This window comes from Zosterops lateralis (genome assembly GCF_965231275.1).
Source record: "Zosterops lateralis genome assembly, chromosome: 13".
In the NCBI taxonomy this organism is placed as follows: Eukaryota; Metazoa; Chordata; class Aves; order Passeriformes; family Zosteropidae; genus Zosterops; species Zosterops lateralis.
Window position 1 is genome coordinate 19,884,592 of NC_139773.1, and position 25,352 is coordinate 19,909,943.

Sequence of the window (25,352 nt, forward strand, 5' to 3'; positions counted from 1 at the left end):
CCTTTCCTTTCCTTTCCTTTCCTTTCCTTTCCTTTCCTTTCCTTTCCTTTCCTTTCCTTTCCTTTCCTTTCCTTTCCTTTCCTTTCCTTTCCTCTTTTCCTTTCCTTTCCTTCCTTTCCTTTCCTTTCCTTTCCTTTCCTTTCCTTTCCTTTCCTTTCCTTTCCTTTCCCTTTCCTTTCCTTTCCTTTCCTTTCCTTTCCTTTCCTTTCCTTTCCTTTCCTTTCCTTTCCTTTCCTTTCCTTTCCTTTCCTTTCCTTTCCTTTCCTGAGGCCAAGACATCTGGAGAAGTCATGGGATTTGATGCTGGGATGGTCACACCCTATCCTGTTCATTTAGCCCTCAAAAACGCTGTGCCCTGACAAAAACATAATAGCATGATTTAGCTACTTTTCTCTATCCTCTGCTGACCTGGACCTGCCTTCCTTGGCCTCACCCATCCAGTCCCTTCCCTTCCCTTCCCTTCCCTTCTTTTTCCCCCCATCCCTGTTTTTCCTTCCCTTTTCCCCATCCCTGTTTTCCCTCTCCCTCCCTCCCTGGTTTGGCACTCCGGGAACGGCAGCCGCTCTCTCAACTCCCATCCTGGAAAACTCTCAGCTCTCCGAGAACCCGACAAGTGCCGCTAATTCATAAATATTTAACACCCAAATCTGCTGCCTCCTGATAGCTTTTTTTTTTTTTTTTTTTTCTTTTTTTTTTTTTTTTTTTTTTTTTTTTTTTCTCCAGAGTTTCTATTCTAATCCATATTCCACCCTCTTCCCCTCCTCGGTTAAGTTTTTTTTTATTATTTTTTTTTTTTTTTTCCCTTCCTCTTTTCCCGGGCACAACTCCAAGTGCTGAGATGACTGTTTCACTTCCCCGCTGTCATCAGTTGTTTTTATCTTATCTGGCCCGGGGATGCCAGTCAGCACCCGCTGCGGGCCGGGCTCGGGCAGATACGGCCACTCAACATCTCTGTCAGCGCTTCTGGAGGGAGGGAGAGGGGGAAAAAAAGAGAAAATCCCAGAGCTGACAGCGCTGAGCTGAGCAGGGAATTCTCCGCTGGATTTGGGGCTGGTGGTCTTTGTCCTCTCTCGGAGCCTTTTGGGTTTTTAGTCTCTCTTTAGGTTGGTTTTCTCACTGTTGTGGTTTGAAAGCAAAACCAGTGAGAGGCTCCAAGTCAGAGATACAATTTAATAAGAAGAAAGGGAAAAAGGTAAAAATAAAATAAAATCAATGCAATAACACAAAGGAGCACTGCCAGAGTCAGAACACACCCTGAGCAGGGTGGGGGGAGCAGTCCAGGGGAGGGGCTCTTCCTGAAGCAGTGATCCCACAGAAAGGTCTGGGAGCTCTGCTCCTCTGGGAATCCAGTGGCTCAGGGCTGCTTGTCCTGTCCCAAATCCCAGATTCTCTCCAGGTGGGAACGCTTGGCTCCTCCCCCTGGGCATTGGGAGCATCTCCCAATGGGATGAGGAGTCGTGCAGTGGCTCCTTGATGGCCCATTAAACAGAGAGAGCTCCTGGAGGGAGTTCCCTGTGAGTCCTGGGCAAGGCATTGATGGGCCATGAGCAGAAGAGCCCAAAGGAGGGGCCTGGGAAAACACTGCCCCACCTGGTTCCAGCAGCTCATGGGGATGGGGATGGGATAAATACTTTGTGCACATCCTACACTGCAACCCAGGACACTCACCCAAAATTCAGGTTGTTTAAAGCCCTTGGCCCTCTAAAAGCCCCGAGTCGTGTTGGTACAAAGAAGTGGAGTCTTCAAGGCCTTGTTTTCTGGTTTCTCGAGTTGTTTATTATTTGATATCTCAGAATTTTCTCCACTCCCAGCCGAGGTCTGGACAGGGGCTGGGACATGATGGGACTGCCCACAAAGGGATGTCACCTTACATTTATACAGATAATCCCTCATCCCCCTTCCCAAATCCCTCATCCCAAATCCCCCTTCCCAAATCCCTCATCCCCCTTCCCAAATCCCTCATCCCCCTTCCCAAATCCCTCATCCCCCTTCCCAAATCCCTTATGCCCCTTCCCAAATCTCTCATCCCCTTCCCAAATTCCTTATCCCCCTTCCCAAATCCCTCATCCCCCTTCCCAAATCCCTCATCCCCCTTCCCAAATCCTCATCCCCCTTCCCAAATCCCTCATCCCCCTTCCCAAACTTCCCAAATCCCTCATCCCCCTTCCCAAATCCTCATCCCCCTTCCCAAATCCCTCATCCCCCTTCCCAAATTCCTCATCCCCCTTCCCAAATCCTCATCCCCCTTCCCAAATCCTCATCCCCCTTCCCAAATCCCTCATCCCCCTTCCCAAACTCCCCAAATCCTCATCCCCCTTCCCACATCCCTCATCCCCCTTCCCAAATCCCTCATCCCCCTTTCCACATCCCTCATCCCTCATCCCCCTTCCCAACCTTCCCAAATCCTCATCCCCCTTCCCAAATCCTCATCCCCCTTCCCAAATCCCTCATCCCCCTTCCCACATCCCTCATCCCCTTCCCAAATCCCTTATCCCCTTCCCAAATCCCTCATCCCCCTTCCCAAACTTCCCAAATCCCTCATCCCTTTCCCACATCCCTCATCCCCCCGTTCCCACCCGTCGGCCCCGATTTCCACAGTTAATTTATCAGTTTAACGACGGCACCGTGCGGGGGAAAAAGGCCTGGGCTTTATGTACATCTCACCCAGAGTAAAAATGTCATGTAAGATTTACTCAACACGCGTTTCATCAAAGTGCTCCAGCGCCGGAGTAAAAAAAAAAATAAATAAATTTAAAAAAAAAAGGGCTTTTAGTTCCAGCAGATTGAAGGGGGCGGCGTGTGTGGGGGAAAAAAAGGAGGAGAGAACGGATGGGTTTGAGCTCTGCCAGAAGCTCTCGGTGCTTTCGCATCAACGTCTTTATTTTTTTTTTTTTTATTTTTTCCGAGAGAGGATTTAAGACCTTGTTGTGTATAAACAAGCGAGGCTGGAGGAGCCCCCGGAACGGTGAGGAACTGTTAAAAGGTTATGCTGAAAAATGCTCTTAGTCTGCATGAAATAAGATTCTTCCTGGAAACATGACACTGAACATTGGAAGGAGGGAAAGGGAGGGAGGAATAGCTGTAAAATGGCTCTAGAAAAAAAAAAAAAAAAAGGGGGTTACAAATTAAATATAATAAAAAGAATCCTTTTTTTGGATGAGATCTTAATTTAACCTCAGCGTCACGACTGTATATTTCAGGAAATTAATCCCCTCGGCCTCCAATAAATCCGAGGTATAACACAACCACTTATGGCTCAGTGGTGGTGACGAGACATCAGCGCCGGAGCTCCAGATCCTGCTGAGAAACACCGGGGCTGTTAATGGGGAATGGGCTGAATTTCTGGGGGTTCCAGGAGGGGCTGCGGGGCTCCTCATCCTCCCCATCCCACCCTGCCCAGCCTGCCCCAGTGGGGAAAAATGGGGGAAAAATGGGGGAAAATGGGTGAAAAATGGGTGAGAAAATGGGGGAAAAATGGGGGGAAATGGGGGGGAAATGGGTGAAAAAATGGGTGAAAGAATGGGGGGGGAAATGGGTGAAATATGGGGGAAAAAATGGGGGAAAAATGGGTGAAAGAATGGGGGAAAAATGGGGGGGAAATGGGGGGAAAATGGGGGAAAAAATGGGGGGGAAATGGGTGAAAAAATGGGTGAAAAAATGGGGGGGGGGAATGGGTGAAAAAATGGGTGAAAAAAATGGGGGAAAATGGAGGATTTGGGGGTTTGGGTGGTAACAGGGATGTTGAGGAGCAGGTGGGTGTGATAGGGATGTAGAGGAGGAATTGAGGGTCTGGGGGTAGTTAAATGGATGTTGAGGAGTAGGTGAGAGGGTCTGGGGGTGGTAAAAGTGATTTTTAGGAGCAGGAGGGGGTCTGGAGGTGGTAAAAGGGATTTTGAGGAGGATTTGGGGGTTTAGGGATGGTAAAAAGGATGTTGAGGAGCAGGTGAGAGTTTGAGTGGTAACAGGGATGTTGAAGAGGAATTGGGGATCTGGGGGTGGTAAAAGGGATGTTGAGGAGGATTTGGGGGTCTGGGAGTGACAAAATGGATAAGGAGCAGGAGAGGATCTGGTAGTAAAAGGGATCTTGAGGACTTGGAGGTCTGGGAGGTAAAAGGGATGTCGAGGACTTGGAGGGGGTCTGGGGGTGGTAAAAGGTCTGTTGAGGAGCAGGTGGAGATTTTGGGGGTAAAAGGGATCTTGAGGAGGATTTGGGGGTCTGGGGATGGTAAAAGAGCTCATTACAAGCAGCAGAATGTCACCCCCTGTGCCACCCCCCTGGGGACAGGGACACAGGGCCAGCCCAGGCTGTGACATCCCCCTGGGGACAGGGACACAGGGCCAGCCCAGGCTGTGACATCCCCCTGGGGACAGGGACACAGGCCCAGCCCAGGCTGTGACATCCCCCTGGGGACAGGGACACAGGCCCAGCCCAGGCTGTGACATCCCCCTGGGGACAGGGACACAGGGCCAGCCCAGGCTGTGACATCCCCCTGGGGACAGGGACACAGGGCCAGCCCAGGCTGTGACATCCCCCTGGGGACAGGGACACAGGCCCAGCCCAGGCTGTGACATCCCCCTGGGGACAGGGACACAGGGCCAGCCCAGGCTGTGACATCCCCCTGGGGACAGGGACACAGGGCCAGCCCAGGCTGTGACATCCCCCTGGGGACAGGGACACAGGCCCAGCCCAGGCTGTGCCATCCCCCTGGGGACAGGGACACAGGGCCAGCCCAGGCTGCACTCAGAGCCAGCCCCGTCCCCTGCTGTCCTCCCCAGGCAGGAGGAGGGGACAGAACGGGGACAGCGCCTGTCCCCAGTGCACAGCCCTGAGCACAGCTGCCTCGGGCTGGAAATGACAATCCTGACAGGCAGGAAAAGGGGTTTTGTCAACAGCACCAGCACAGGGCAGAGCCCCAGCCCTGAATCCCAGAGCAGCTGCAGGAAAAGAGGCAAAAAATGCAAATTTTGGTGTGGAATCACAAATAAATCATCAGGAACCAGGGAAGGGCTGGAGCTGAGTGAGGGTGGATTTGGGGAAGAGGTTTTCACCCAGAGGGTGGTGGGCATGGACACAGAGCTCCAGGAATATTTGGAATACTCTCCCAGAGAGGGATTTTGGGGTGTCTGTGCAGGGCCAGGATATGGACTGGATGCTCCTTGTGTTCCCAGGATATTCCCTGACCCCACAGGACCATCCAGAGCCATTCCCTGCTCCCAACAAACACCCCAAAACTTCCTAAAATTGAGGTGAGATGTCCCTCCCAGGGGTTCCCCAGCTGCTCTGGGAACCAGGGGAGCTCTGGTTTCTCATCCAGGTTCCCAAAAGGGCCGTTCTGGGGAGGACTCTGTGGTTTTTGGGGTCAGAACAGGGTACGGGGAAGGGGAAGCAGAGCCCGAGCAGCTGGAACTGAGCTGGGCCCACTGGGGAACCTTTCCATTGATGGGCTTTACAAGAGATGAAATATTCAGGAGGATTAAGAATTTGGAGAGGAGGTGGGAAATCAAAGCGAGGAAGAAAACAAGCCAAAAAAAAATTAAAAATAACCAGATTAATCTGGGCTCAGAGCGTTAATTGTCATCGGGCTTGGGGCTAAAACAAACACGGCAGCACAACGGGCTGCCCATGGGAAAGGGGAAGGAAGAGGGTGAGGGCGATTCCCAGTTTGTTTGGGCTCTGCAGCCACAGCCCTGGGAGGGAACAGCCTTGTCCCTTGTCCCCTGTCCCTGTCCCCTGTCCCTTGTCCCTTGTCCTTGTCCCCTGCCCTCCCTGTGACCTTCCCAGAACGGTGCAGGTGCCCCTGGACTCAGTAACAAGGCGGGCACAGCTCAGATTTGACGATTTTGGAAAGTTTTTCCAGCCTCAGTAATTCCATGGCCACCTCTTGGATATTGGATATTGGATATTGGATATTGGCCACTAAAACCCCAAATCCCCCGTCCAGAGCAGCCCCCAACCCTGCAGCCCCCTGTCCTCAGTAACAAGGTGGGCACAGCTCAGATTTGATTATTTTGGAGAGTTTTTCCAGCCTCAGCAATTCCATGGCCACCTCTTGGATATTGGATATTGGCTATTGGCTATTGGCTATTGGCTACTGGCTATTGTCTATTGGCTATTGGATATTAGCTATTGGCTATTGGCTACTGGCTATTGGCTATTGGCTACTGGCTATTGGCTATTGGCTATTGGATATTGGCTATTGGCTATTGGATATTGGCTATTGGCTATTGGATATTGGCTACTGGCTACTGGCTACTGGCTATTGGCTACTGGCTATTGGCTATTGGATATTGGCTATTGGATATTGGCTATTGGCTACTGGCTATTGGCTATTGGATATTGGCTATGGGATATTGGCTATTGGCTATTGGATATTGGATATTGGCTATTCAGGCCACCAAACCCCCCAAATCCCCCCCAGATCACCCCCAGATCAGCCCTGCAGCCCCTGCCCTCCCTCCCCTGGGCTGTCAGGGCTGGCAGAGCCGCAGGGCTGAGGCTCCTCTCCAGCCCCAGCTCAGTTACCCAACGCTGCAATTCAAGTTGACAATTACATGGTAACCGACTCACACACACACACACACAAAAAAAAATAAAAAATAAAAAGAGGCTCTGGAAGAATTCCCAGAATACAGAAGTCTGACAGTATCCACCCAATTTGTTGTAACAACAAAGAATACTGGAATATGTCCTTTCATTTGGCACAGAGCAGGGATTTTTTTTTTTTTTTATATATATTTTTTTATTTTTTTTAAGGCTAGGTGGGGGGAAATTTAGCCTGCTATTTAGGGAGCGTGTTGTGCCTTGAGAGTGACAAGCCAAGAGCTTCAGTCGAAAGCCAAACTCCAACACAAATTGCAGCTCCTGCCACCACCCAGGGAAATGCAGCGAGGAGAGGGAGCGGTGGGAGGGATCTGCTGGGGGAGCTGAGCCTGGGGAAGGGGGGGAGCCTTTATGTGGCCTCACTCCCTGCAGGAGCTGCGAGGAAAAGGAGCATCCCAGATGTAAAAAAAAAAATTAAAATAAATAAAAAATCCTATTTTAATGTTAATTTTAATGTTAATTTTAATGTTAATTTTAATTTTGATTTTAATTCTAATTCTTTTATTTTTAATTTTAAGTCTTTTATTTTCATTTTAATTTTTTAAAATTTTAATTGTAATTTTAATTTTTTACTTCCAATTCTTTCATTTTAAATTTTAATTCTTTTATTTTTAATTTTAATTTTAATGTTCATTTTAACTTTAATTCTTTTATTTTTAATTTTAATTCTTTTCATTTTAATTTTAATTTTTTAATTTTAATTTTAATGTTAATTTTAACTTTAATTCTTTTATTTTTAATTTTAACTCTTTTATTTTTAATCTTAATTTTAATATTTTAATTTTATTTTTAATTTTAATTTTAATATTTATTTTTAATTTTAATTTAAATTTCTAAATTTAATTTTAATTTAATTTCTTATTTTTTATTTTAATTTTAATATTTTTTCATTTAATTTTTTAATTTTAATATTTTAATTTTAATATTTTTTCATTTAATTTTTAATTCTAATTTTAATTATTAATTTTAATTCCTCTGTCCACAGCAAAGCTAGATCATGAGGGTGGTGAGACCCTCATGGCAGAGGATTTCCAGAGAAGCTGTGGCTGCCCCTGGAATGTCCAAGGCCAGGTTGGACACTGGGGCTTGTCCAAGGCCAGGTTGGACATTGGGGTTTGTCCAAGGCCAGGTTGGACATTGGGGCTTGTCCAAGGCCAGGTTGGACATTGGGGTTTGTCCAAGGCCAGGTTGGACATTGGGGTTTGTCCAAGGCCAGGTTGGACATTGGGGCTTGTCCAAGGCCAGGTTGGACATTGGGGTTTGTCCAAGGCCAGGTTGGACATTGGGGCTTGTCACGGTCAGGTTGGACATTGGGGTTTGGAGCATCCCAGGATGGTGAAAAGAGGTGAGATTGGATGGGCTTTAAACCCCTCCTGGAGTTCTGGATCCCACCTGGGGCTCTGTGTGTCCCTGCCCTGGGGCAGGACCAGCCTGGGGGTCCCAGCCCCTCCCTCTCCCCAGCCCTTTCCACCCCCAGGGAGGGAAGCGCTTTGTGGGGTGTTGGCAGCGCTGAGCCGGCTCAGAGCGTGGCGTGAGCTTTGTGCCTGCAACGGTGACTCATTTCCACCAGAAACAAGAGCACAGGGATAAAAAACCACCCTGAGAAGTGTCTGTGTGCCCAGCCCCTGACACGGAGCTGTGGGGGGACCAGGGGGTGTCCAGAGCTCAGTCCTGGGGCTCAGGGACCTGCCCACCCTCCCAGGGAGGAATCCCAGCCCAAAATCCCATCCAGTCCTTCCCTGGGGCACTGGGAGCCATTCCCTGTGTCCTGTCCCTGCTCCCCTTGTCCCCAGGCCTGGCAGTGGCACATTGATGTCACCAATACCAGGACCTGCCCACCCTCCCAGGGAGGAATCCCATCCCAAAATCCCATCCAGTCCTTCCCTGGGGCACTGGGAATCCATTGTCCTTGTCCCCAGCCTGGCAGTGGCACAGGGATGTCACCAATACCAGGGCTTGCTCACTCTCCCAGAGAGAAATCCCATCCCAAAATCCCATCCTGGGGCAGTGGGAGCCTTTCCCTGTGTCCTGTCCCTACATCCCTTGTCCCCAACCTGGGCAGTGGCACAGGGATGTCACCAGGACCTACCCACCCTCCCAGGGAGGAATCCCATCCCAAAATCCCATCCCTGGGGCAGTGGGAACCTTTCCCTGTGTCCTGTCCCTCCATCCCTTGTCCCCAGTCCTGCTGTGCCCAGCAGTGGCACAGGGATGTCACCTGTACCAGGGGCTCCCCACTCTCCCATGGAGGAATCCCATCCCAAAATCCCATCCTGGGGCAGTGGGAAACCTTTCCCTGTGTCCTGTCCCTCCATCCCTTGTCCCCAACCTGGGCAGTGGCACAGGGATGTCACCTGTGCCAGGTACCTGCCCACACCCCCCGAACACCCCCAGTTATGGGCACTGCACCCCTGGGGTGGGGCTGGGCCGGGGGAGGCTCCTGGAACCTGGAAAAGCGACATCAAAACTCCTGGGATGCCCCTGGGACACTCCTGGGGTACTCCTGGGGTACTCCTGGGATACTCCTGGGATATTCCTGGAATACTCCTGGGATACTCCTGGAGCTCTGGGGCTTTCCCCCATGGGGACAGGGACACTCCACATGGGTGGGGAGGAGGAACCCAGCAGGGGAGAAACCCAGAGGGGCTGGAAAAGGCAGAGGAAACCCTGAGAAATTAATGGGGTGCAACCACAGGGATCCCAGGGAGGGCTGAGAGCCTTGGGGTGACCCTGGGGTGACCCTGGGGTGACACTGAGGTGACACAAACCCCCCAGCAGGGCAGGGGCTCCCAGGCCAGTGCAGAGTGACCCCCAGAGCTGCTCCCGGGGGGGACACAGAGCCCCCAGACCCCCAGGGCCACCCCCTGTCCCCATGGGACCATCCCCAGGGGAGCTGGGGGGGCACTGGCAGGGCCTGGGGTGGTTTGGGCACCAGGGCCAGGCTGAGTTCAAGCCCTGGCACCACAAACCATCCCCTAAAAACCCCTGGGAGGGCTCAGGGACCACCCAGGCTCCTGCAGGCAGCTCAAAGAGCCCCAGGGCTGCTCGGGGTGGGCACCCAGGTGCCCCCACAGCTCCCCAAAAACAGCCCCCGGCCCCACACATGCTGCACCTCCTCCTCCCCCTCGAGCCAGGAGCACAATTAGGAGGAGAAAAGTAATTACGTGGTGAGAAAAACATGAGAGAGAGAGAGAGCAAAGCGTGTTTGGGGGGAGATGTTATCTGAGGAGCAAAACCGAGCTCTGGGGAGCTCTGGCGGGTTTGGGATGTTTCACTGGGGCACCACAGGGCAGGAATAAACCCGGGGTTTGTCAGGGAGAGACACAGCCCTGCCCCCTGACAGGCTGGAGCTGCTGCATCATCCTGATGGACACTCACTGCCAGACTGGACATTCACAGCTGAACTGGACACTGAGAGTCAGGCTGGACACTCACAGCTCAGCTGGACACTCACAGCTCAGCTGGACACTCATGGCCAGGCCGGACACTCCCAGCCCTTACACAGACACAAATCCAGCCTTTTCCCACCCCAAAGCTCCCTGGAGCAGCAGCAGGAGCAGCAGGAGCTGCCTCTGACAAGCAGCTCCAGAAATGCCACAGCCTTAAAAAAAGTTATGCTTCTTGTCCCCATCTCTGCTTTTCCCATCCATCCCATCCATCCCATCCCATCCCATCCCATTATCCCACCCCATCCCACCCCATCCCATCCCATCCCATCCCATCCCATCCCATCCCATCCCATCCATCCCATCCCATCCATCCCATCCATCCCATCCATCCCATCCCATCCCATCCCATCCCATCCCATCCCATCCCATCCCATCCATCCCATCCCATCCCATCCCATTATCCCATCCCATCCCATTATCCCATCCCATCCCATCCAGCCCAGCCCAGCCCATCCCAGCCCGGGGTATGAAGTGGCTGCTGCTCCTGCTCAGCCAACTCAGGGCACAGGTTGGATCCTACCCGAGCCCAGGAGGAGAAACATTCGGCAGGGAGAGCTGGACAGGGCTGATCTGGCAGGGAACAGAACGGGATGGGATGAGATGGATGGGATGGGATGGGATGGGATGATGGGATGGGGTGGGATGGGATGGGATGGGATGGGATGGGATGGGATGGGATGGGATGGGATGGGATGATGGGATGGGGTGGGATGGGATGGGATGGGATGGGATGGGATAGGATGGGGTGGGATGAGATGAATGGGATGGATGGGTTGGGTTGGGTTGAGTTTTGCTCACCACCAACAGCGCTGCCCCGGAAGGCGCACGGAGCCTCTCCCCTCCCTCTTGCTTTTCTCTTTCTTAACCTTTTTGGCTCCTTTATTAAAGCAACCAAACAGTTTAGTGGGTTGGGGTTTTTTATTTTTATTATTATTTTTTTTTTGTTCCCTCCTCGCTCCTCCCTGTGTGGCTCTGCCTTGAATATTTGATGTGGAATCTCTGGTGAGAGCGAGCCGAGTTGGGTTTTTATTTTTTTGGTTTAGTTTTTTTTTTATGGGCGCTGGAGGAAAACTCTCGCCAGGCAGAAGTGGTAATGAGCACCCCTGAGTACCCTCCCGCTTTCACAACCTCCTGCCTTTTAAAAAAAAAAACGAGCAGGAATTGGGCAAGCGGTTCTGGCGTGGGAGCGGCTCCCAGCCCTGCTCTGCCTTCCAGGAGCCCGGCAACATTTTTATTTTATTTTATTTTATTTATTCCAATTGAAGCCGACACCAGCAGCGGCGGGGCCAGAGCAGCTCCTGTGTGTGTGTGTCCTGCTTTATTTCCAAACCCGGATTAAAACAGCGTCTCTTTTAATTCCTTAATGGCCCCGGCGTGGGATTTGTTCAAACACCAGCCCGGGCTGGTGTCACTGGTGTCCCCTCGGTGATTCCACACCCGGGGAGAGCTCCCAGCCCAATTACAGGGCTTGAACTCCTGGGAAGCTTTTCATCACACCCACACAGCTTTTTAATTTATTTTTTTTCTTTTTTTTTTTTTTTTTTTCCACATGCAGGTCTCTGAATTTAACAGGGCAGACAGGATTCCTCTCCTTTTCAAAGGTAAAATATTCCCTTTCATTCGCAGCCCTGTGCGCATCACAAGCCCTGAGCAGAGTGGGGTGGGATGAACAGCCAGGGGAGGGGCTGGGGGGGCCCCACAGGGGTTTCCCCCAAAGCACAACACACCTGTGGGGCACCTGGCCGGGCTGGCGGGGCTGGGCCCCGGGGGGCTGCTGGGGGAGGGTGGGGGGAGGATCTGGGGGTGTGGGAGCTCCCTGGGGCCCCCTGAACCCCACAGGGTCACCTGAACTCTGATGGGATCACCTGCAACCCCATAGGATCACCTGAACCCTACAGGGTCACCTGAACCCCACTGGGTCACCTGCACTCCACAGGGTCACCTGAACTCTGATGGGATCACCTGCAACCCCATAGGATCACCTGAACCCCAATAGGATCACCTGCAACCCCAATAGGATCACTTGAATCCCACAGGGTCACCTGAACCCTGATAGGATCACCTGAACTTCAATAGGATCATCTGAACCCCAATAGGATCACCTGAACCCCAATAGGATCACCTGCACCCCACAGGGTCACCCACATCCCAATAGGATCACCTGAATCCCAATAGGATGATCTGTACCCCCCTCTCCCCAGGGCTGGCTGCCCCCTGCACCCAGCAGAAAGCAGGATTTGGGATCCTTGTAGGGCAGATTTAGGATCCTTGTAGAACAGATTTGGGATCCTTGCAGGTCAAGAGATTTGGGATCCTTGTGGGGCACAGGATTTGGAATCCTTGTAGGGTAGATTTGGGATCCATGCAGGGCACAGGATTTGGGATCCTTGCAGGTCAAGAGATTTGGGATCCATGCAGGGCACAGGATTTGGGATCTTTGCAGAGCAGCAGATTGGGATCCTTGTAGGGCAGCAGGATTTGGGATCCGTGCAGGACAGTGGGATTTGGGATCCTTGTGGGTCAGGAGATTTGGGATCCTTGTAGGGCAGTGGGATCCTTGTAGGGCAGCAGATTTGGGATCCCTGGTCCCCACCAGCACCCCGGGATCTGCTGGGGGGGATCTACAGGACACAAAATTAACAACACACACACAGTTGGGTCATCAGGGCAAAAAGAGAAAAGTTTATTTTTCTACTTGTGTTTATACAGATTTTGGACAACGACCACGGATTGGAGCACAAGGTTTCCACCTCTCCAACCCCACTGGTCAAACCAGAAATCCATCAATTCCTCCTCAAGAAAGGGATGATAAACAAGAAGGAGAGTGACAACAACATCACTTTGTTTACATGAAAATCTGTGAAAAACTCCACTACAAAAATCAGAAGGCTGGAAAATCTCAGGGCAACAGGATCCAGGAGTTTCCTGGGATGTGCTGGGGATAATTTCCTTTTCCAAGAGACAAGGCTTGGATCAACCTGGCATAGGGGAAATTGTCCCTGCCCAGGGCAGGGGGTGGAACAGGGTGGGATTTAAGGTCCTTCCCAAACCATTCCAGGATTTTCTGATCCCAGCCCAGCTGAGGGACCCCCAGGGCTCAGCCAGGCTGATCCAGCACGTTCCAGAAACAAAAAAAAAAAAAAAAAAAGGAGATTTAGCTCCCCCTGATCTCCCTCCAGCCCCTCCCTCGCCGAGCTGCAGCAGGATCAGAGAACATTATTAAAAAAGTGTCATGTTGCCTATCAATAATAAATGACCAGAATAAATTCACTGGCTCCTCTGCTTAATAACAACCCTGCTGGATTTCCATACAAATATCTCTGCATAGAAACAGGGTGGGGGTCCTTCCAGGAGCCCTCCAGATGGACACCAGGGCCACGTCCTTAATGGGAAAATTATTTTTTTTTTTTTTCCTGCTGCAGAGGGGAGGAAGGGGAATTCGGCAGTGATGAAATGGATCCAATATCAGATGCAGCCCAAGCCTCCCCAGCAGGGATTTGCAGCTGGGACCTGGATCCCTTGGCCAGCAGCTCCCCCAGGGATCCATTCCCAGGGATCTGGGGCCAGCAGAGATAAAATAAAATAATAAAAATAAACTGGGTTTATTGTTTTCAGGATTCAGGTGGTTGAGGGTGTTCTGCCCTCTGAAAGGCCCGTGCCAGACACAAGAATGAGTATTCAAGGTCTCGTTTCTCAAGGTTCCTTGCTTTGTTTATTATTTCTTATCTCACAATTTTCTCTGTGCCCAGCTGAGATCTGGACAGGAGTTGGGACAGGAGGTGATTCCCCCCTGATGGGGCATCACTGTGCTCTTATACAGATAATTAATTATGTGTTTATTATTTATAATTCTGTGCCAATACCCATCAGCTGGACTAAAAAGGTCATTTCCACCCTGTCCCAACCTCCTTGTGCCACCATCACTGCAGGGGGTGGAGGATGAGGGAGAAGAACTCAGGGCACCACCCCAAATCCTCCACCTTGTCCCCATTCACCTCCACTCTAAAAACCCCAAAACTGCACAATTTTCCACCTTGTGCTGTGCTAAACGACTGTTTTCACACCTTTGTGGGTTGTAATTCCTCTCTCAGTGTTGGAAGCTTTTCCCATGGGCTGAAATCAAAGCCAGGGCCTCCCTGGGCTCTGTGAAGGGTCTCCAACCCCCCTGGACAGACCCCAAACCCCCTGCACAGACCCCAGACCCCCTTGGACAGACCCCAAACCCCCTGGGCAAACCCCAGACCCCCCTGGACAGACCCCAGACCCCCCTGCACAGACCCCAGACCCCATGGGCAGACCCCAGACCCCCCTGCACAGACCCCAGACCCCCCTGGTCAGGGCTCAAACTCCTTTCCTTGGATCCCAGAGTGCCCAAAGGCAGCACACACAGGTCCAGGATGGATTTGAGCTCACCAAACCCCTGGGTGGGATTTGTGCATCCCCAAGGGGAACAAACACAGGTTCAGGATGGATTTGGGCTCTGCAAACCCCTGGGTGGGATTTGTGCATCCCCAAGGGGAACAAACACAAGTCCAGGATGGATTTGAGCTCCCCTGAATGGGATTTGTGCATCCCCAAAGGGAACAAACACAAGTCCAGGATGGATTTGAGCTCCCCTGGTTGGGATTTGTGCATCCCCAAGGGGAACAAACACAAGTCCAGGATGGATTTGGGCTCATCAAACCCCTGGGTGGGATTTGTGCATCCCCAAGGGGAACAAACACAGGTCCAGGATGGATTTGAGTTCCCCTGGGTGGGATTTGTGCATCCCCAAGGGGAACAAACACAAGTCCAGGATGGATTTGGGCTCCATTGGGTGGGATTTGTGCATCCCCAAGGGGAACAAACACAAGTCCAGGATGGATTTGGGCTCATCAAACCCCAGCTGGGAGCTGCATCCAGGCCGTGCCTCCCCATCCCTGCAGCCCAACGTGCCAGGGGGTGTTTCTTGCCTCGCCTCGCCTTTTATTTGGCTTTTTTCAAAACATGTCAAAAGCTTTCTGCTTTCCCCTCCCAGCGCCCTCAGATGTGGTCGGATTGTTTTCGCCAAAAAAACTTCCCCCAAACGCAAAGTTTCAACCTAAAGCAGACGCTGCCCACAGAAAGCTTTTTTTTTCCCCTCCCTGAGCTGGCTGCCGAGTTGTAAGCAAATAAAACTGGCTTTAATAATGGGAAATATTCCTCATTCTTGTGCATTTTTCCTCTGAAGTGGAGCCACCCTCGTCGAGGGGAGCAGAGGGGGGTCTGGGCTGGATGCTCGGTCCTCTTTGGACCAAAGAACATGGAAAAAATGGGGTTGTTTCCCTTCATGTGGGCACAAGCTCCCGGCAGAATTTAAATCTGCTCCTCTCAGAGGTTTGAGTTTACCCAGGAGCTGCTTTTGTTGCAGCATTTATTTTATTTTATTTTATTTTATTTTTTTTCCAAGCTCCCCAAGCCAGTCTGTCCTAGAAGTTTTCCCAGCACGGCCCAGGCCTTTGGGGCTGCCAAAATCCCAAATAATCCCAAATCTCATGGATACAGCAGGATCCCAGTGCAGTTTTCAGTCAAAAATCAGGATTTGGGGCACCTGGGAGCTGCTGCAGGAGGGAGGGGATTGTGGAAATACCCCCAGAGCATCCCTGGCACGTCCCATCCCACCAGCACAAGGCAGAAAAGTTTGATTTTGCCTTCAAAGCTCTTTGTAATTCCAATCTACAACTTAATTATGTCACAGTTATGGGCATGGAATGAACCACACTCGCCTGTCAGGTAGGAACAGGGAAAAGAAGGGCAGTTTATTGTGATTTAGGGTTTATACAGGATTTGGGGTTTGGTCAAGGAGAGGAACAAACACCTCTCTGACCCCAGTGGTCAATCCAAAAGTCCATCACTGAGAGGAATGAAAATAATATACGTTGTTTTGAGAGACTCCAAAGGAAAATATGTAAACAATCATCAGAAGGCTGAGGATTAGGGCGACATAATCAAACCCCACTGAGTGTGCCTTTCACACTCCCTGCCTTTTATTTTATTCTTTACTTTTATTTTCTTTTCTTTTATATTTTATTTATTTTATTTTATTTTATTTTTTATTTCATATTATATTATATTATATTATATTATATTATATTATTTCATTTCATTCATTTTATTTATTTTATTTTATTTTATTTTATTTTATTTATTTTATTTTATTTATTTTATTTTATTTTATTTTATTTTATTTTATTTTATTTTATATTTTATTTTGGTTTTTTTTTTATTTCATTTTATTTGCTATTTTATTTTATTTCATTTTATTTATTTTTTTTATTTCATTTCATTTTGTAAGGATCATCCCAATCGCCAAAATCCCTAAAAATCCTCTGCCTCTCCCCACCTTCCATGCTACTGATGCCCTTTCCACATTCCCGTCCCCAAATCCACTCCTGGAACATTTTAAGAAGCACTTCCAGCACATTTCAGGATCATCCCAGCCCCAAAATCCCTGAAAATCCTCTGTCCTCCCACCTTCCACACTGCTGCTGCCATTTCCCCCCAAATCCACTCCTGGAACACTTTAAGAAGCACTTCCAACACATTTCAGCATCATCCCAATCCCAAGACTTGAGATTTGCCTTCCCACATTCCCAACACCAAATCCAGCTCACTTTGCACTTCCATCACATTGGAAGGCTCATCCCAGCCCCAAAAATCCCCAGGATTTCCCTTCTCCCCTCCTTCCAAGGCTGCTGATGCCATTCCCACATTCCCATCCCCAAATCCACTCCTGGAACATTTTAAGAAGCACTTCCAGCACATTTCAGCATCATCCCAATCCCAAGACCTGAGATTTGCCTTCCCACATTCCCAACACCAAATCCACCTCACTTTGCACTTCCAGCCCCCAAAAATTCCCAGGATTTCCCTTCTCCCCACTTTCCACCCCACTGATGCCCTTGACCCCGTCCCAGACCTCAGCACTGCCAGGAAGAGCTGCAGGGGCTGGAGTATCACCCTGAATTTTCTTGCCTGTGAAATTCTGTACCTTTGTATCAGCTTTTCCCACTCTGCTTCACATAAACAATATTGTTTTTCTTACAATTTATCTCTGTGTTTACAATATTTCTTCTCCAGGAGGAGGAACGTGATTGATGGTCAAACCCACCAATGATGTTCACAAGGTGGTGACCCTTTGGGCCCATCTTTGGCCTTCTGTACAAAATGTATATAAGGATGGGGTCAGACATTAAATTGGAATTTTTGCTGCTTGACCTGTGTGTCTTTTGTGTGTCCATAAAAGATTTTTTTGTGGGGACTGTGAGGAGCTGCTGGAGCACACCCAGTCCCCAAACTGAGCTCTGGCTGCTGTCACACCTGTGGTGACACCCAAAGGTGACACCCAGGGGTGGGGGACACAGAGAGGACACTGGGGTTGGAAGAGGGAGGAACACTGAGGTCTCTTTGCTCCTCTGGAAATTTTGCATTCTGGAATTTTTTTTTAATTTTTTAATTTTGCATTCTGGAAAATAAGCCCAAGCCAGCAGGAAAGGGGCTGTCCCATCTCCCCCATCACTCCTCTGCAGGGATTGACAGAAATCAAGAATTCAAGCCTGGGAATAATGTATCAATCAACAGCGTCTTCTTTTTGGGCTCGCCGAGGGCTATTCAAAGTGCTCAGGAAAATAAAAAATACCAAAAAAAAATCCAACAGTGATTCATCCGTGGTGTTATTGTTAAAAAAAAAAAACCCACACCGAGGTGCTTTTAACAAATATCAAGTGCTCGGAGGAAGAGCATCAGGAATAAAGATATTTTTTAAAAAAATAAAAATTAGTGTTTCTTTCAAAGGAGAGCTGATTTCTTTACATTTGAACGCTGACAATCCATAGTCAGAGAGTCCAGAGGAGGCCGTGGGCACAGAGAAGATGGAAAGTTCCAGGCCAGGTTGGAAAGGAGCAGCCTGGGACAGTGGGAGGTGTCCCTGTCCATGCCAGGGGTGGAATGGGATGGGATTTAAGGATCTGAACCCATGGCAGGGGTGGCACTGGATGGGATTTAGGCTGTCCCTGCCCAAGGCACTGGATGGGATTTAAGGAATTTCTTCCCAAGGCACTGGATGGGATTTCAGGATCCCAATCCAAGGCACTGGATGGGATTTAGGGTGTTCCTGCCATGGCACTGGATGGGAATTAACATCCCAGCCCATGGCACTGGATGGGATTTAAGGATCCCATCCAAGGCACTGGACAGGATTTAAGGATCAAAACCCAAGGCACTGGATGGGATTTAACGACCCCAACCCAAGGCACTGTATGGGATTTAAGGATCCCAGCCCATGGCACTGGGTGGGATTTCAGGATCCCAGCCCATGGTACTGGGTGGGATTTAAGGATCCCAGCCCATGGCACTGGGTGGGATTTCAGGATCCCAGCCCATGGTACTGGGTGGGATTTCAGGATCCCAGCCCATGGTACTGGGTGGGATTTAGGGTGTCCCTACTGTGGCACTGGGTGGGATTTAAGGATCCCAGCCCAAGGCACTGGATGGGATTTCAGGACCCCAGTCCATTGCACTGGATGGGATTTCAGGATCCAAACCCATGGCAGTGGATGGGATTTAAGGATCCCACTCAAGGCACTGGACAGGATTTAAGCACCCCAGCCCATTCAGGACCCCAAACAGCACAGCCCCCCCCCTGAGCCCTGCCCCACTGCCAGGGAGGGATGTACAGGACCCCCTGAGCCCTGCCCCACTGCCAGGGAGGGATGTACAGGGACCCCCTGAGCCCTGCCCCACTGCCAGGGAGGGATGTACAGGACCCCCTGAGCCCTGCCCCACTGCCAGGGAGGGATGTACAGGACCCCCTGAGCCCTGCCCCACTGCCAGGGAGGGATGTACAGGGACCCCCTGAGCCCTGCCCCACTGCCAGGGAGGGATGTACAGGGACCCCCCTGAGCCCTGCCCCACTGCCAGGGAGGGATGTACAGGGACCCCCCTGAGCCCTGCCCCACTGCCAGGGAGGGATGCAGGGATGTACAGCCCCCCCCACTGAGCCCTGCCCCACTGCCAGGGAGGGATGTACAGGACCCCCTGAGCCCTGCCCCACTGCCAGGGAGGGATGTACAGCCCCCCCTGAGCCCTGCCCCACTGCCAGGGGGGGATGCAGGGATGTCTCCCGAGCCTCTGGAGCTCCCCAGGCTCTGCCCAGCCCTGGGCACAGGCAGGAACACCCAGGATGTGGGAGCAGGCCCAGGGCTGGAGCTGCTCCAGCCTTTCATCAGCCTGAGATCCCAGAGGGCTCTGCCAGCACAGAGGGCACAACCCCGAGGCCTCCAGGATCCCTCCCCAGCCCCAAATATTAAATGCGGGTGCCAAACCCCTGGTTTAAAAAAAAAAAAAAAAAAAAAAAAAACCAAAAAAAAAAACCGCCTGCTGAATTCTGGGGGAATTAGGAAATTTCCATTTCAATTCAAAGACAAATTAAACTCCAAGTTGTCATCAAAGGAGAGGAGAAGATGAGGATCAAAGTGATGCAACACTCTGGGAAAGGAAAAAGATTAAAGAAAGTAAATTGAACAAGATTTTAAAGAGATATTAAAAGGTGTTAATGCAAGCTAATGCGGCTAATGAAGGGGAAGGGAGGCTATTCAATTAACATTTTGCAGCAAGGAGAGGAGAGCTTTCTACACCTCCGCTACAACATCAAAGGCTGGATGCTACCTCTTATTAAAAGGGAACATAGAATATTTAAAAAGGCGGAATAGATTAAAATAGATCTCAGATAATTACGTCTACCTCCATAATGGCAACAGTTTATCATTATATTCCAAAAACAAATCTAATAATACGCGGCGCATACCGCGGTTAGAAAACGTCCTTTTGAAGTGTTCCAGAAAAGCAGCAATTAAAAAACCCAGCGCAGACGGGGCTGCGCTTCCTCCGGGCCATGGGAAGGTTGGGATGTCCAGTTGGAGCTGGGAATGGGGCCGGGCAGGGAATTAGGGGATTAGGGAATGGAATTAGGGGGTGCCCAAATGGGTGTAATCCCAAACATCCCGCGCAGGGTGTGGGAAGGGGGAAAACACTTGGAGAAATGAGATGAGCCTGGGGTGAGCAGCCAAATCCCCCTCAAGGTCCTGGGGCTGCAGGAGAGGCCGCCTGGGTGGTTTGAGCGATAATTAATGATAATTGGGGTGTTTGCAGACACCCCAAACAAACAGCGCGGCCCCAGTGCAGCCCTGTGGGCCTGGAGGGGTTTGACCTGTGGGGTTATTCCTGTTGGGATTTACCTGTGGGATAATAATCCCCATTGGGATTTTACCTGCAGGGTTATCCCTGTTGGGATTTTACCTCAGGTTTATCCCTGTTAGGATTTACCTGTGGGATAATAATCCCTGTTGGGATTTTATCAATCCCTGTTGGGATTTTACCTGGGGGATAATAATCCCCATTGGGATTTTACCTTCGGGATAATAATCCCTGTTGGGATTTACCTGTGGCTCTGCCCCCCATGCCAGGCTGCAGCCAGGGGAGGCAGGGAGATGGCAGATCCCATCCCATGGATCCCACCCCATCCCATCCCATGGATCCCATCCCATCCCATGGATCCCATCCCATGGATCCCATCCCACTGATCCCATCCCATCCCATGGATCACATCCCATCCCACTGATCCCATTATCCCATCCCATCCCATGGATCCCATCCCATCCCACTGATCCCATCCCATGGATCCCATCCCACTGATCCCATCCCATCCCATGGATCCCATCCCATGGATCCCATCCCATCCTACTCGGAGAAACCCCCCCCATTTTTGGGAATCTCTCACAGGCAAATGTCAGCTCCGCTTGAAACGTTTAAATTTTTCCCATGGGAGACGTCTAAACAAAACATTAACATTTTGACTTAAAATGTCATTTCGTTCCGGTTCTTCAATTAAAAACAAAATGACATTTCAAGTCAAAACGTTGATTCGAGACGGATTTTTTTTTTTTTTCATCCTGTTGTTTTACTTCAGGAACCAAAATTCTATTTTGAGTAAGAGAGAGAGAGACAAGAAAAGCTCGTTCAGAGCTGGTTCCTCCCAGGTTTTGCTGAACAAACGCCCCAGGAAACCCAAATTCTGGGAACAACCTGTTTAAAGGGGTTTTTTTGTTTTATTTTTGTTTTTTGTTTGTTTTTTGTGGGGTTTTTTTGGGGGGTTTTTTGGGTTTTTTGGGGTTTTTTGGGGGGGTTTGTTTTGGGTTTTTTTGGGGTTTTTTGTGGGTTTTTTTGGGGGGTTTTTTGGGGTTTTTTTTGTTTTTGTTTTTTTTTTTTTGTTTGTTTTGTTTTGGTTTGTTTTTTTTTTTGTTTTGTTTTGGGTTTTTTTGTGGGGTTTTTTTGGGGTTTTTTTGGTGGGGTTTTTTTGTTTGTTTTTTTTGGGTTTTTAAATTTATTTTTTTTATTATTTATTTAAAAAAGATCTGACAGGAAGATGCTGGTTCCTGCCACTTGTCACTCCTGTCACCCACATCTCATTTCCTCAGCCCTCGACATCCCCACCACAACAAGATTATTTTTTTCCCCTTTGGTAAAATCCAAGTCCAGCAAAAAAAAAAAAAAAAAAAAAAAACAACAAAAAAAAAAAAAAAAAAAAAACAACTCCCCAAGCAATTTACAGGAGGAATTAAAAATCCTTTTCCCTGCCTCATTTTCATCTCTCCACGCACAAAATTTTCTTTTCCGTGCTACGAAAATACTTGGAAACCACTTGATCCTTTTGCTTCCAGCTGTAAAAACATCATGGAGCAGATTGGGCTGGCCCTGGCTGGGCTCTGTGGCAGCTCGTGGCACGTTTGGAAAGCCAAGGGGAGGCTGTGGAGAGTCCCAGGGCTGGGATTTAAACACAGTTTCCACAAGAGCAGCTCCGTGTTTGGAACTTGGTGAAATAAATGTTCAAACCTGGTGAAATAAATGTTCAAAGCCCAAAGCTTCAAACCATCCCAGGAGCAGATCCCAGCTCAGGTTGGGTTTGCCCAGGGCTGGTTTGGGAGCCAGCCCAGCCAGGGGGTTTTATTGTGGGGGGAAATTTCATTGTGCAGAGTTTAAACCTCAAATTCAGCCACTGCAGCCGCCTGCATCCTGAAAATCCCCAAATCTTCCACCTGGTGATAAACCACACCACTGTCTGTCACACCTTTGTGACTTGTAATTCCTCTCTCTGTGTTGTTTTTCCCATGGACCGAAATCAAAGCCTGTGTCCTCCTGGGCTCTGTGCAGGGTCTGCAACCCCCTGGAGAGACCCCAGACCCCCCTGGGCAGACCCCAGACCCTCCTGGACTGACCCCAGACCCTCCTGGAGAGACCCCAGACCCTCCTGGACAGACCCCAGACCCCCCTGCACAGACCCCAAACCCCCCTGCACAGACCCCAGACCCCCCTGGACAGACCCCAGACCCTCCTGCACAGACCCCAAACCCCCTGGGCAGACCCCAGACCCTCCTGGGCAGACCCCAGACCCCCTGCACAGACCCCAAACCCCCTGGGCAGACCCCAGACCCCCTGCACAGACCCCAAACCCTCCTGGACAGACCCCAAACCCCCTGCACAGACCTCAGACCCTCCTGGGCAGATCCCAGAACCCCTGGACAGACCCCAAACCCCCCTGGACAGACCCCAAACCCCCTGCACAGAACCCCAGACCCCCTGCACAGACCCCAGACCCCCTGCACAGACCCCAGACCCTCCTGCACAGACCCCAAACCCCCTGGGCAGACCCCAGACCCCCTGCACAGACCCCAGACCCCCCTGCACAGACCCCAGACCCCCCTGGACAGACCCCAGACCCCCTGGACTGACCCCAGACCCCCCGGACTGACCCCAGACCCCCCTGCACAGACCTCAAACCCCCCTGGACAGACCCCAAACCCCCCTGGACAGACCCCAAACCCCCTACACAGACCCCAAACCCCCCTGGACAGACCCCAGACCCCCGTGGACAGACCCCAGACCCCCTTTTTTGGGTCCCAGGCCTCTCTACCGAGGTCTGCGACCATCCAAGGCACCCAGAGGGATGGACTCCAACACTCCACTCCAGCTGTTCCAGGGGTGTGTTCCCTCCTCTTCTCTTGGGTTTTATCTGGACTCCAACACTTTTCCACCTCCATCTCTCCTGGGAGCTGCTCCAGAGGCTGCTCCATCCCTCCTGGGTCCAGAGGTGGGATCTGGGGGACACCCAGCCCTGCACCCCGAGGTGCAGGACACATGGAGGGTGAGGTCCAGGACTTGCCTTTCCCATCTGGGCACTCCTAGGAATAGCAGGGCCGGATTTAGAAGCCTGATTTAGTTTTGGGATGGAGCCGACGTGGCTCCCAGCAGGATCCAGGCCTGTCGTGGACACCCAGACGTGGTTTTGCTCCAAGGAGGTCACTTATAAGGCAAGGCTGGCAGAGAGGAGGAAAAGCAGCCCCAGGGCTGAGCAGAAATTTGCTGGAGGCCACCCCAAAGCGGTGCCAGGGCAGGGAGCAGCATCCAGGGCTCAGCTCCCAGCCCTCGACACACAAACCACATCCAAGGCTCCCCGGAGAGCAGCCAAACCCAAGCACAGAGCCAGGGCAGCACTCTCAGCTCCCTTTGTCTGAGGCAGACAAAGAGATGGGGAAAGTAAAACCCGTCCTTTTCCCTCTGATCCTTCCCAAAGCTTTCTCCCGACAAGAGACTGTGGTGGAGCCAAGCCCAGGGGAGAGGGAGGGGGAGCTTTGGTGGATTCACCACCCCTGCAAAGCGGCCAGGGGCAGGTTGGATGGGCTGGGAGCAGCCTGGGACAGTGGGAGGTGTCCCTGCCCATGGCTGGGGTGACACTGGGTGGGATTTGATGTCCCTTCCCACCTGAACCATTCTGGGCTCCAGCCCCAGGAGCTTTTGGGGGTTGTTGGCATCGACCTCCTGCTTCCCATGAGATTCCCAGCACTGATCCAACAGCTCCCTGTTCCCACATTCCCTGTGCTCCCTGCAGCCCCAGGCCCTGCAGACGGGGCTGAGGTCACCTCCTGTCCCCCTCTGTCCCCCCCTGTCACCCCTGTCACCCCTGTCCCCTCTGTCACCCCCTGTACCCCCCTGTCACCCCCTGTAACCCTCTGTCCCCCCTGTCCCCCCCTGTCACCCCTGTCACCCCCTATCCCCCCCATCACCCCCCGTCACCCCCTGTCACCTCCTGTCCCCCCTGTCACCCCTGTCCCCCCTGTCACCCCCTGTCACCTCCTGTCCCCCCTGTCACCCCTGTCCCCCCTGTCACCCCCTGTCCCCTCCTGTCCCCCCCTGTCACCTCCTGTCCCCCCCTGTCACCCCCCATCACCCCCCGTCACCCCCTGTCACCTCCTGACCCCCCTGTCACCCCTGTCCCCCCTGTCCCCCGCAGGGTGGGCTCTGCCAGCCGGGAGCTCTGCAGTCACACCGTGTTCCTTCTCCTCTGTGCAGAGGAGAGAAACTGTCACTCGGCTCTAATTAGCCAATTAGGTCCCTAATTAGCTGATGTAATTACTCCGAGGAAGTGATTTCATGTAAGAAAAAGCTTATTCCCGAAAGCAGACTGGAGCCAGCCTGGCACCAGCAGGGACGGCCTGTGGTGGCTGTGACTGGGCTGGGGACACGACGGGGGTGGGGACAGGACAGGGGTGGGGAGAGGGATGGGGACAGGGATGGGGACAGGACTGGGATGGGGATAGGACAATGTGGTGACAGGACAAAGATGGGGACAGGATGGGGAAGGGGACAGGATGGGCATGGGGACAGGGCCAGGATGGGGACAGGACAGGGATGGGGACAGGACAGGGATGGGGACAGGACAATTTGGGGACAGGACAGGGATGGGGACAGGACAGGGATGGGGACAGGACAATTTGGGGACAGGACAGGGATGGAGACAGGACAAGGATGGGGATAGGAAAATGTGGGGACAGGACAGGGATGGGGACAGGACAGGGATGAGGACAGGATGGTGATGGGGACAGGACAGGGATGGGGACAGGATGGGCACGGGGACAGGACAGGGATGGAGACAGGACAAGGATGGGGATAGGAAAATGTGGGGACAGGACAGGGATGGGGACAGGATGGGGAAGGGGACAGGATGGGCACGGGGACAGGGCCAGGATGGGGACAGGACCGGGAAGGGGACAGGACCAGGATGGGGACAGGGCCAGGATGAGGACAGCACGGTGCAGGAACAGGGCCAGGCTGCCCAGCTGCCCCAGCCCAGCAGAAAAGGCTCAGCGTGCAGAGAACAAACGCGGCCTCATCACCTCCATCCCCCAGGCCGGGCGCAGTCAGAACCCACAAAGCGCTTCCCACCAACAATT